Source organism: Dendrobates tinctorius, unplaced genomic scaffold (assembly GCF_039654945.1).
Source record: "Dendrobates tinctorius isolate UK_male_01 unplaced genomic scaffold, ASM3965494v1 ptg000240l, whole genome shotgun sequence".
Lineage (NCBI taxonomy): Eukaryota > Metazoa > Chordata > Amphibia > Anura > Dendrobatidae > Dendrobates > Dendrobates tinctorius.
Genome location: NW_027361907.1, coordinates 1,851,541 through 1,865,355, shown reverse-complemented (window position 1 = coordinate 1,865,355; position 13,815 = coordinate 1,851,541).

Here is a 13,815-nt window from a genome sequence, read left to right as displayed (position 1 = left end):
CTATGTTGGAGAGGTTGTGTGAGCAGCAGGCAGCAGTAAAGGAGTACCAGCTGCATCAGGTGCAAGCAGGTCGCACTGCGCGCCGTTCACACTTCACCACCACTGAGTGGGCCTCTATACATCTGCCACGTTTTGCATGCCTTCGATGATTCCACGTGGATGGCGAGTGCAGATGATGCACTAGTCAGCATGACTATCCCCCTTATCTGCCTGCTTGAAAAAACACTGCAAACACTAAGAGAGGAGGTTGTGGAAGAGGTGGAGGATGAGGAGTCACAAATGCCATCTGCCTCTGGACAGTCTGCGCAATGTGGTTCCTCACAAAGGCCTAGGCAGGGGACACTTTGTGAGGAGGATGAGGAGGAGTCAATGGAGGACGAAGCATCTGTCTAGAGGAGGGAGGTACACAAGGCTCTAGTAGTCAGTATGTAGAGTGAGGGTGGGGTGATGCAGAGCAGGCAGAGATGACACCTCAAGCAGGGGACAGTGTTTCTTGGCCAGTTGGCAGTCTGCAGCACATGGTTGATTTCATGCTGCAGTGCCTGAGAAACGACCGCCGCATCGCCCACATTTTCAACACGGCTGATTATTGGGTGTACACCCTCCTAGATCCTCGCTACCGGGACAACTTACAAAGCCTCATAACACCGCTGAACCGGGAGCGTAAAATGCGGGAGTACCAAGACACACTGTTGCATTCCATCATGTTCTCCTTTCCACCCGAGAGCGCTTTACAAATCAGCTCAGTGCATCGAGGCAGTGGAGGAAGCTCTGCACAACGAGGGAGCAGAAGCAGGGCCTCAGCACAAGGCAAGACCAGTATGGCCCAAATGTGGCAAAGTTTTGTGTCCCTGCCACAAATGTCTACACCATCACAGACGGCTCCAGTCAGCAGGAGGCAACGTTTCCATCAGATGGTGACAGACTACATGTCTTGCCCTCTCAATGTTCTCCCACACGGCTCTTCCCCCTTCAAGTTTTCTGTCTCTAAGCTGAATACATGGCCAGAGCTTAGCCAGTATGCATTAGAGGAGCTGGCTTGCCCTGCTGCTAGTGTATTATCGGATCGCGTCTTTAGTGCTGCAGGTGGTGTACTAACAGACCGTCGCATGCGACTATCCACCGATAACGTTGACCGGCTTACTTTTCTGAAAATGAACAAGGCCTGGATCTCGCAGGAATTTGCCAGTCCTCTTCCAGATTAAAAAATTGGTTGGCAACAGTATCCAGGTCTCCTGTTGTATTCATGTTTCTACCACCTGCACTGTAATCTGTTATGAATGGGTCACCGAGGAGGAAAAAATAAACAAGCTAAGTCTCAGAAAGCCAGAGAAGTTGGTAACTATGCAGATTGCAGATCCCTGAACTTAACCGCACAACTAGCAGCAGTCGTGGAGCATTCCTACGATGGTCCTAGACGCCTCGTCACAACCGGAGAGATACATAAGCCTAAAGCAGGAAAAGAGGAAAACTAACTGCCCCAGAGCAGACCCCAAAGGAAAGACAGCCCCCCTACATGTATTGACAGTGAAACAAGATGAAATTACAAACAAAGGCAGGAAAATAGGCTGAGCAAACGATGGGGCCCGGCTAACTAAACAGGACAGGAAAGGAAGGACACTGTCTGCAATCTGCCAAAAAAAACCTACAAAAATATTGTCCAACACTTCTGATAACAAAATTAACCCTGAAGTCACTAGACTTCTACACCTATATCAGCACTCTGAAATATTCTGAGACAGAGCAAAAAGAGGCCAATCCAATAAGGGTCAAAAAGCAGTTTGGCAAATACTGATACATAGGAGTGGAAATTCAGCATAGCCCCAGCAGGGGCATGCTGACCACACAAGAAACTGAACTGACCACAAGCGCAAGTGTGAACAATAGCAAAAAACAAACTTAACTTGAGAAGACTGGAAGAGAGCTGAAGTCAAGGACCTGAGAAGCAGACTGAATCACCAGCACTAGGACAGGGCGTCGGCAGTCTTATATCCAGTCTGATACTCCAGAGATCCAATCATTATCTTCCTCATCAGGTGGCAGATCACTACCACTTAAACCAACCTCACTACCTCCTGTCACCACCAGAGGGAGAACGGGAGGGGAACTCTCAAGTGGTGGAGCCGAAAATGAGTTCATAACAGTAATCCCTGGGCTCCAACACCGCCAGTTGCTGCTCAAAAGTGCTGTCTGCACAGTCAATACTTGCTCCTGTGCTATTGGGGTTTAGTAACATCAGCTGATCCCCTGCTGTGTGTCCGGCAATTTCTCCTGCTCCGACCACACTCACACTACTACAGATTTTAAACTTGCTCCAATTAGGCCTCTGGCTACACTCTGTTTCTCCTGTAATCCCTGGGCTCCAACACCACCAGTTGCGGCTCAGAATTGCCGTCTGCACAGTCAATACTTGCTCCTGTGTTATTGGGGTTTAGTAACATCAGCTGATCCCCTGCTGTGTGTACGGCAATTTCGTCTGCTCTGTCCACCTTCACACTACTACAGATTTTAAACTTGCTCCTATTACGTCTCTGCCTCCAATCTGTTTCTCCTGTAATCCCTGGGCTCCAACACCGCCAGTTGCTGCTCAGAAGTGTTTTTAGCATGGGTACTCCCTCCTGCCCATCCTGGTTCCAGCAAGCCAGCTGTTTCCGGGTAGTATCAACGTCACTTTGCCTCCAATACGTTGTCCTGTTGTGTTGCGGTCGGGTTAGCCGACTCTATGGTGCCTGCAGTTTAGGTGCTTCCTAGGTGGGCTGCGGGATCTGGCAATGAAGGCTGGTTCCACAGTCCAATAGGACAAGCTCCCCCTGTAGGACTGTGGGTTTCGGTAACTCCGGCCGGCTCGCGGCCTTGCAACTTTTTTTTTCATGTGTACCTTCTGCTGCCTATCTGAGTTCCAGTACCATTAGCTGGTTCTTTGGAAGTCAATCTTGAATATGTTCGCCTGGGTTCCAGTAACGTCAGCTGGTTCCAGGCAGAGCCTTTGGCTTAGGTGCCTCCTTCTCGGCATCCGAGTTCCACCAACGTCTGCTGGTCCTTGGTAGTGCTTTCTGGCACAGGTACCTCCTGCTTAGTAACCGGGTTCCAGTACCATCAGCTGGTCCTCGGTAGTTCCATTGGCTCTTGTACCTTCGGCTACCCATCCAGTTTCCAGTACCGTCAGCTGGTTCTCAGCAGTTCCTCAGCCTTCTTGTACCTTCTGCTACATTTCCAAGTTCAAGCTTTTTGAAATGGTTTTTGGTAATCACTCTGGATCTCCCTGACAATGACCCTAAAGACGACGACCCTGAAGACCACCCCGAAGAAGACAACGACCCTGGAGACGACGACCCTGAAGACCACCCCGAAGAAGACAACGACCCCGGAGACGACAACCCTGGAGACGACGACCCTGAAGACCACCCCGAAGAAGACCAAGAAGATGACCCTGAAGAGGATGATGAAGGAAAAAGTGTGGGAGAAGTAAAAAAGAAGGTGAAGAGCATGGAAGTAGTGAAACATAAATATCTGACAAAATATAAAAAAGCTTAACATAGTCAATATCTTTGTAACTCCGAACGTCTTAAAAAAAAAATAATTAATTCCTGCTATTCCATTTGATTGGGCTAAACCTCAATGCCTTTGATGTCTCCTCCACCTCCCCCAATACATTCTACATTATTCTTAGTTGTTTTCCTTCATGTGGAATTAACCTACAAGGAAAGTAAGGGTTTATTTTCATTCCGATATTTGTGTCCCATTGTCTTGCATTGGTTTCCGGTATCGGAATCGGCTATATCCGATATATTTTTGGGGTATCGGTCCGATCCGATCCGATATTTCCCGATATTGGAAGGTATCGCTCAACACTACTTGTGACATGGTGTTTTATCATGCTGGAAAATGCTTTACTCATTACCATTATTTCTCCTAGAATGTTGGGAGAAGTTGATCTTGGGTGATATGAAAATGCCATTATTTATTTATGGCTATGTTCTCCTGAAAAATTATGAATGAATCCACTCTCTTGGATAGAAAGCAACCGTACACATGAATGGTGTCAGGATGCTTTACTTTTAACATGACACAAGGCTAAGGGTATCACTCATATTTTCTTCTCTGGACAACCATACTTCCAGATCTCTCAAACAGTCAAGAGGGAAGAAAAAAATAACCCAAGTCCTCAGCAGACCTTTCTCTATACAGTGCTTCATGGAGAATGTCAGTCTGTACTTGACGGTTCTCTTGGAGAGAATAGGCTTCTTTATCTCCCTTTTTGACTCCTGGCCAGCCCTCCAGGTGCCTTTGCTTCACAATGCAAGCAAATATTATTATTATTATTATTATTTATTTATATAGCACCATTGATTCCATGGTGCTGTACATGAGAAGGGGTTACATACAAATTACAGATATCAATTAAAGTAAACAAACTAACAATGACAGACTGATACAGAGGGGAGAGGACCCTGCCCTTTCGGGCTTACATACTACAGGATGGTGGGGAAGGAGACAGTAGGTTGGTGGGTTGCAGCAGTTCCGGTGTTGGTGATATCTCCGGTAGTGGTGAAAGAGAAGGAGGTAGCGGGGTCATTGCAGGCTGTAGGCTTTCTTGAAGAGGTAGGTTTTCAGGTTCCATCTGAAGGATCCAAATGTGGTTGATAGTCGGAATTGTTGGAGCAAAGAATTACAGAGGATAGGGGCAATTCGGGAGAAGTCTTGGAGGAGGTTGGGTGAGGAGCGAATAAGTGTGAAGGAGAGAAGGAGGTCCTGGGAAGACCAGAGATTACGTGGGAGAAGGTATCGGGAGATTAGTTCAGAGACATATGGGGAGACAGGTTATAGATGGCCTTGTAGGTCAGTATTAGTAATTTGAACTGGATATGCTGAGGGAATGGGAGCCAGTGAAGAGATTTGTAGAGGGGAGAAGCAATGGAGTAGCGAGGAGAAAAATGAATTAGTCGGGCAGCAGAGTTAAGGATGGACTGGAGAGGTGCAAGGTGTTAGCAGGGAGACCACAGAAAAGGATGTTGCAGTAGTCAAGGCGGGAGATGATGAGGGCATGCACAAGTTTTTTAGTAGATTGAGGGTTGAGGAAAGGACGGATTCTGGAAATATTTTTGAGCTGGAGGTGACAGGAGGTACAAAGAGCTTGGATGTGCGGTTTGAAGGACAGGGCAGAGTCAAAGGTTACTCCGAAGCAGTGGACTTCCGGTACTCGGGAAGGCATGATGTAATTAATTGTTATAGCTAGGTCGGGTAAAGAAGATCTGTGTGATGGAGGAAAGATGATGAGTTCAGATTTGTCCACATTGAACTTGAGGAAGGGAGAGGAGTAGGAGGATATGGCTGATAGACACTCTGGGATTCTAGACAGCAGAGAGGTGACATCTGGGCCAGAGAGGTAGATCTGAGTGTCATCAGCATAAAGGTGGTACTGGAATCCATGGGACTTTATGAGTTGCCCCAGACCAAGTGTATAGATTGAGAAGATTAGGGGTCCTAAAACAGAGCCTTGGGGACTCCAACAGAGAGAGGGTGGGATGAGGAGGTGGTGTGGGAGTGGGAGACACTGAATGTGCGGTTGGAAAGGTATGAGGAGATCCAGGATAGGGTCTTGATGCCAAAGGAGGACAAGATCTGTAGTAGGAGGCAGTGGTCATCTGTGTCAAATGCAGAAATGCAGAGGACAGGTCTAGAAGCAGGAGTATAGAGTACTGTTTATTTGATTTGGCTGTAAGTAGGTCATTAGTAATTCTGGTCACGGCTGTCTCAGTGGAGTGATGGGGGTGGAAACCAGATTGTAGATTGTCAAAGAGCAAGTTAGATGATAGGTGGGAGGAAATTTCAGCATGGACGTGCTGCTCCAGGAGTTTGGAAGCAAATGGGAGCAACGATATTGGGCGATAGCTGGACATAGCAGTTGGGTCGAGGGTTGGCTTTTTAAGGATGGGAGTGATTGTGGCATGTTTGAAAGCAGAAGGAAAGGTACCGGACATTAGTGATAGGTTGAAGAGGTGAGTTAGAGATGGGATAAGTGTGGTGGTGAGGTTGGGGAGGAGGTGGAATGGGATGGGGTCGAGTACACAGGTTGTGAGGTGCGATTTGGAGAAGATACAATTAAGTTCCACTTCAGTTATGCTGGAGAGGGAGGTTATGGAGTTTGGGCATTGGTCTGGTATACAAAGGGGTTGTTGTGGTTGAATGATGAAGACTTGCCTAGTTTGGTCAATCTTATTTTTGAAGTGTGTGGCAAAGTCCTCGGCAGAGATGAGGGAGGTTGGAGGGGGCAGTGATGGGCGGAGGAGGGAGTTAAAAGTTTTGAATAACTGTTTGGGGTTGTAAGATAGTGAGGATACAAGGGTTGTGAAGTAGGCCTGTTTAGCAGAGGTGAGGGCAGATTTGAAAGCGAGTGTTGCCTGTTTGAATGCGGTGAAGTAGAATTGCAAATTTGTTTTCTTCCAGCACCGCTCTGCAATCCTGGACACTTGCCAGAGCTTTTTAGTGGTGTTATTGTGCCAGGGTTGTCTGTTGGTACGTTGCATTCTGCCATGAACGAGAGGGGTGACCGTGTCAAGAGCTGATGCGAGAGTGGCATTGTAGAAAGCAGTGGCACTGTCTGTGTCGTGGAGTGAGGATATGAATGCCAGTGGTAGAATAGAGTCAGAGAGCGTGTGGGTTTCTAGGTGTGCGAGGTTTCTGTGGGGGTGCACATGTTGCCGGACATGGTTGCCAGGAGAGGAGGACAGGGATGAGAAAGTGAGTAGATGGTGGTCGGATAGAGGGATAGGGGAGGTGGTGAAGTTAGAAAGATAGCAGAGGCAGGTGAAGACCAGGTCTAATGTGTGTCCATCTGTGTGGGTTGCTGAGGAGGACCACTGAGTAAGTCCAAAGGATGAAGGGACAGGAGTTTGGAGGCTGCTGACTGAAGGGTATCAATGGGGATGTTGAAGTCATGATAGTGGGGATGTCAGTTGAAAGAAAATGAAGAAGTCAGGTAGAGAATTGGTCAATGAAGGCAGTGGTCGGGCCTGGAGGTCGGTATATGACGGCCACTTGGTGGTTGGAGGGAGAGTAGATGCGGACAGAGTGGACTTCAAAAGAGGGGAGGATTAGGGAGGGAAGAGGTGGGATTGGGTTAAATGTGCAGCTTGAAGAAAGGAGAAGACCCACTCCTCCACCATGTCTATTGCCAGGGCAAGGAGTGTGGGTGAAGTGGAGGCCGCCGTAACACAGCGCAGCAGGGGAGGCGGTGTCAAAGGGTGTCAGTCATGTTTCTGTGAGGCCGAGGAAGGCAAGATTGTGAGAGAGAAAGAGGTCATGAATCACATGGAGCTTATTGCAGATGGAGTTGGCATTCCAAAATGCTCCCGAGAGAAGGAGCAGGGGGTTGGGTGTCAATAGCACAGGTTTTAAGTTGGAAAGATTGCTGTAGTTTTTATTAGATAGAGAGGAGTAGGAAGGGGTAGTAATATGGGGTATGAGCTGTGGGGGTCCAGGATTGGGAGATATGTCGCCAGCAGTGAGGAGAAGAAGAGAAAGGAGAGCAGATAAGAGAAGGAGACTGGGCAGCTTGTTTTATGTTTCAGTAGGACAGATTTGAGGTTGAGGAGCAAGTCAGCAGAGGAGGTCAGGTGGGGAGGCAAGAGGGAAGGAGAGATGATTATTTGGTTAGAGGGTGCTGGGGTTTGGGGACAGCGAAGGAGAGTGAGGATTAAAGGAGAAAACACTGTGAGGGCATATGGAAACATGTTGAAGGAGTAGGAGGGTTAATAGAAAAGCTAGATTCAAGTAATAAGAAGTGCTTACTCAGCAGACATACCCAAAAGTGACAAGTACATAGTGTGGGGTACTGACTCCTGCCGTGACTAACTGCCATTGTAATAACTGCATCTTCAAGATACTTTTTCTGCAGTGATACTTATGCTGCAGGGAGACACGTGCCTGACCCCGCACACTTGCCCCCCTTAGGAGGCATCTAATTATATAAGACTGAGTAGAGGATCAGGTGAAAGGGATTGTGGGAACTGATTTAGGATAAATTACCAATTGTCTAGCACACCTGGGGAGCTTAGACAATCAAAGGCACAGAGCCTGGCTACATCCATATGCTAGTAACACCTTGCACCTGATAACATCTCTACTGGGCCAAACATGGATATACAGCAGTAAGTATTGAGTAAAGGTACTGTCACACTTAGCGATGCACCAGCGATCCAGACCAGCGATATGACGCGGTCAGGATCGCTGGTGCATCGCTAAGTGGTCGCTAGTGAGCTGCCACACAGGCAGATCTCACCAGCGACATCGCAGGGGTCGGGGGTCGCTACTTACCTGTCACACTAGGCGATCCTGATGTCCTCCCGCCCGGCTCCACGCGTCGCTCGTCGTCACAGCAGGAAGCGCCGCAGGAAGCTGACGACGAGAAACAGTCCAGCCTGTTCTCGCACGATCAGCAATAACCAGCGGGGGAGCGGGTCGTAGGTAAGTATCAGACATAGCGATATCACTAGCAATATCGCTATAACGTCACAAGTTATAGCGATATTGCTAGCGATATCGTTTAGTGTGACAGGCCCTTTACATGCAACAAATGAATTTAGCAAACATTCAGCAGGCACTGTTATATACCATTAAAGGAAATGTTGCAGTAGACAGCAGTAGACAGCAAGCAGGGATTGTAGCAGAGATTGTACCATTGAATGAAATGTTGCAGTAGACAGCAAGCAGGGATTGTAGCAGAAATTGTACCATTAAATGAAATGTTGCAGTAGACAGCAGTAGACAGCAAGCAGGGATAGTAGCAGAGATTGTACCATTAAATGAAATGTTGCAGTAGACAGCAGTAGACAGCAAGCAGGGATTGTAGCAGAGATTGTACCATTAAATGAAATGTTGCAGTAGACAGCAAGTAGGGATTGTAGCAGAGATTGTAGCAGATCAATACTCTGACACCTGCCTGCTGATATTTTCGAGCAAGCTCTGCACTTGTATTGAACCGATCACGTAACTCAATCCTCTTTAGCAGCTAGCCCTGAAGCAACTAAAACTCTCTCAGTGACGATCTTAACAATTTACTAAACGGTTGATTTAGGGGCACTCCAACAAGTCCTTGCCTGTAAAGTTCAACAGTAAGGATGCTGAGTGCCCCAGAAAAGCATAGATGTTCTTGTCTATGATCTAATGATGCATGTGTAGATGTGTTAATAATATGCAGATAAAGTTGAAGATTTTATTCTTTTGATGTTTTTTTTTTCTACCACACTCTCACAGTCATCGTCGGTTGCAATGATGTTCATTAGTGATGAGCGAGTATACTCGTTGCTTGGGTTTTCCCGAGCATGCTCAGGTGGTCTCCGAGTATTTTGGCATGCTCGGAGATTTCGTTTTATCACCTCAGCTACATGATTTGCGACTGCTAGACAGCTTGAATACATGTGTGGAATGTCTGTTTGTTAGGGAATTCCCACATGTATTCAGCCTGTCTACAAGTTGCAAATCATGCAGCTGAGACAAGGAAAATTAAATCTCCTAGCACGCCATAATACTCGGAGATCACCAGAGCATGCTCGAGGAGACCCGAGCAACAATGCTACTCGCCCATCACTAATGTTCATTTTGTGCTGCGGAGGAACTAGACAATTAAGATGAGCTGGCTTTCTTCCTTTATCCAGCATAAAGCCATTGTGATGCAAAACAGTAATTCTTGCAAACATGACAGTGCAATTTCAGATTCCGTGTTCTCAATAACTCTGTCTACTGAGCTAATACGAAGTTCACTGAATTGATGTATAAGCAGGTCATTTTGTTGCAGTGCTGAAAATAAGTGGAAATAGTATTTTTGCCATTAAGCTAATAATAAGTAGAAATAGTATTTTTGTGATTAAATTAATTTTCATGACAAGGAAAAAATTTGCAGCTTTTTTCAATTCATCAGACTTTTCTAACAAACTACGTGTAATACAAATTTCCAAAACTATGATCTGAATCAGAAAACTTTGTGAAAGCCAAAACTTGTGTGATTCTCCAAACTTTTGTCTCTCTCTCTCTCTCTCTCTATATATATATATATATATATATATGACATACAGTTAGGATTTTTTTACCATTCTAAGCCTTTATGTTCATATTAATAGTTTAGATACATCAAATGTGGTAACAGATTTCCTTTAATGGCTGGCGAGATGTTCTTTTCCTGAAATTCTGTGCTCTTTCTTCTCCACACATACCTTTGATCATTGTGGCCAAATAGCTTTATTTTAACCTCATTGGTCCACATGACTTGTTTCTAAAATGCATCAGGCTTGTTTAGATGTTCTTTTACATACTTCTGATGCTGAATTTTATGATGAGGATGCAGGAGAGGTTTTCTTCTGATGACTCTTCTATGGCAGACATATTTTTACAGGTGTCTTTGAACAGTAGAACAATGTACCACAACTCCAGAATCTGATAAATCTTTCTGTAGGTCTTTTACAGTCAAGCAGGAGTTCTGATTTGCCTCTCTAGCAATCCTTTGAGCATCTCTCAATGAAAGTTTCCTTGCTCTTCCAGACCTTATTTTGACCTCCACTGTTCCTGTTATCTGACATTTATTAATTACTTTTCAAACTGAGGAAAGAGAAACTTGAAAAAGCTACACAATACAAAGGAAATGTGGAAATGTGTCATCTTTAACTATAGCCTTTTTAGAGATTATTTCATTTTCAACTTGCTTAACATAATAATAGTAATTTTTACAATGGGTGTCCAAACTTTTACATGGCACTGTATATGGCAGCAAATGCTTTTAACTGATGAGTCAAAATGTGAAATATTTGACAGGTAGTTTGTGGCAAAGGACTTGATAGAGGTACAATAATGAGTATCTGAGCAACAGTGAGCAACAGTGAAGGATGGTGGACATTCTTTGCAAGCTTGTGTTGCCTTCCAGTAAATTGAGTTGGGTATTTAGTCAGGTTAATGGTGTCTTCTATGTTGAGTGTGAAGATCTGAAGTTGTGGGTTGTATTAATCACCTAGTCGGGTTAACAATGCAACAATTTTTTATTCCTTACATCCATGGACTTACAGCATTTTCAGATAGATGGTCACAATGTAATGTCCCCAGTCCACTAGATCCCATCCTGGAGCCAATAGTTCCACTGCCCCCGTGCCAAGCGATACCCACTGTCTCCCAACTTTTGGTTGGCCCACAGCTTTTGTATCTCCCACCTGTATAGTCTATAGTCACAGTTCATGCTCCATACCATTACCATAGCACATGTCTCCCACTTCACATCCAGACTATAGATACCATTACTGTAGGACTTTTATACAGCTCTAGACTGCAACCACATATAGTACAGTTTCAGCCCGGGTTCTCCAAACATCTTTGTTGGTTCAATGATGAGCAGAGGGGCAGACCTGCATTCCACCAGATGGAGCCATGGTTTCTTGGGGAGATCCTGAAGAGGATCTCTTTGCATAGGGAGCCAGAGTTTTTTTTTTTATATCTACAGCTCTCATTTAGGATATTCTTATACAGGATTAAATGAAGGTGGGGGGGAGATGATCATTCATTGTTGGATTGTTCAAATAATCTGCATTTTTATCCTAAATTGTGTAGATAAGTAAACTGCAGTGGGCTCATACACTATGTAATCAGCATGTATTCACAAACTAACATACAGCAATAGTCAAGGTACAGTCTCATATGAAACAATGGCTCAATTGAGGCCTCTGAGAAGCTATCCAGAGTAGTGGAATTATTGCTTTTACCTTTACCTTATGAATACATAAGATACAGCCCACATGTCTTCCTCTACTAACTGTCATGGAATGGAAACATTGATTCTAGAGGCTGAGCACGTTCCAGGTGAAATTAGTTCACATAAGCTGATGAGCAAGCAAATCAGAGCTCCATGCCGGAAAAATCTGCATTCCTTATAGGCATGGATCGTGCTCTACGTCCATTGGTCCAGTAGTCCTTAGAACAAGGCTAGCTCTTCACACTGAGATATACGGATATTTATCCATCATGCAATACCATGAGAGAGTCATCTGATTGTCTCCAAATTTATTCTGGAATAGGACAATGACCCCAAACATAAACCCAATGTCATTAATGACTATTTTCAACATAAAAAAAACATAAAAGAGAAAAAAGAGTGCTGAAATGGCCCCAACAGTACCCTGATCTCAACATCATTAGGTCTGTTTGGGATTACATGAAGAAATGGAAAGATTTGTACAGAGCCTACATCCACAGAAGATCTGTGGTTGTTTCACTAAGATGTTTAGGACAACCTTCCTGACATTTTTTTCAAAACCTATGTTTATGTGTAGCAAGAAGAATAGATATTATTTTAAATGCAAAGTGTGGTCACATCAAATATTTATTTGATTTAGATTTCTCTTTTGTTACTTTTCTCTCTTTGCATTTTGTTACTAGATAAAAATAAAGTATTTACACTTCTAATTTTGAAAGTACTCTTACTTTGCAGCATTTTTTCCCACCTGACTAAAACTTGTACACTTTATTTCTCAAGACTTCTGCAATTTGCATTTGCTTGCTGAATATCAGCTTCTGAGCCAAATTCTGACTGAAGAGACAACTCATTCTTGGCTAATTAGTGCTGGTTTTGTTTGTCCATGGTCTTTATGATGATTGACCACAGGTTCTCAATGGAATTGAGATATGGAGTGTTTCCCTATCATGGATAGAAAATTTAATTTTGATTCTCAAAACTTTTGGCCATAACTATATATATATATATATATATATATATATATATATATATATATATACGGTGTGTATATATATATATATATATCCAACAATGTAGACCAGCTCACTCCTGTGAACCACCTGGGACCTCAGCTGACCTGGTTAACTCCGTTGTGCCCATTAAAATTCAATGGTCCAAGCAGTTCAAAACAGCAATAATGCAGGAATGTAGTGCAGATAGGACTACGCGTTTCAGCGGTAAAACCCACCTTCTTCACGGTCCAGATACGGTAATATTCCACAATGCCCAGGAATGCTCTGATCTGCTTCTTTGAGAGGGGTTGTGACCAACACTGGATCACCACAACCTTATTTATCTGGGGCTTTATTTCACCCCTGCCTAAAGCATATCCCAAGTATTTTGCTTCCTTCATTCCCAAGACACATTTCTTCGGGTTTATGGAAAACCTTGCCTAACGTAAAGCATCAAGTATCGCCTGGACTTTGCTCAGATGACTTCCTCAATCCTGACTGAAGATCACAATGTCATCCAGGTAGGTCACTGCATACCTCTTATGGGGAACCAGGATCCGGTCCATGGCTCTCTGGAACGTGGCTAGAGCTCCTTGGAACCCAAGCGGCATCCTTGTGTATTGGAAGCATCCATCTGGCATTGAAAAGGCAGTCATCTCTTTGGCATCTTGCAACATGGGGATTTGCCAATACCCTTTTGTGAGATCAATGGTAGTAATGTACCAAGTCGGCCCTATGCATCAACACAGGGCATTGGGTAGTTGAGAAAAAAACAGATTGTATCTTAATTTCACAGACAACCATATGTTTGCAAACAAAGAATTGACTTGCAAGCTGATATACCATATAACATAATGTGTAAAGGGCCTGTCACACTAAGCGATATCGCTAGCAATATCGCTATAACTTGTGACGTTATAGCGATATTGCTAGCGATATCGCTGTGTCTGATACTTACCTCCGACCGCAGCCCCGCTGGTTATCGCTGATCACGCGAGAACGTCCTGGACCGTTTCTCGTCGTCAGCTTCCTGCGGCGCTTCCTGTGGAGAGACGAGCGACGAGCGTGGAGCCGGGCGGGATGACGTCAGGA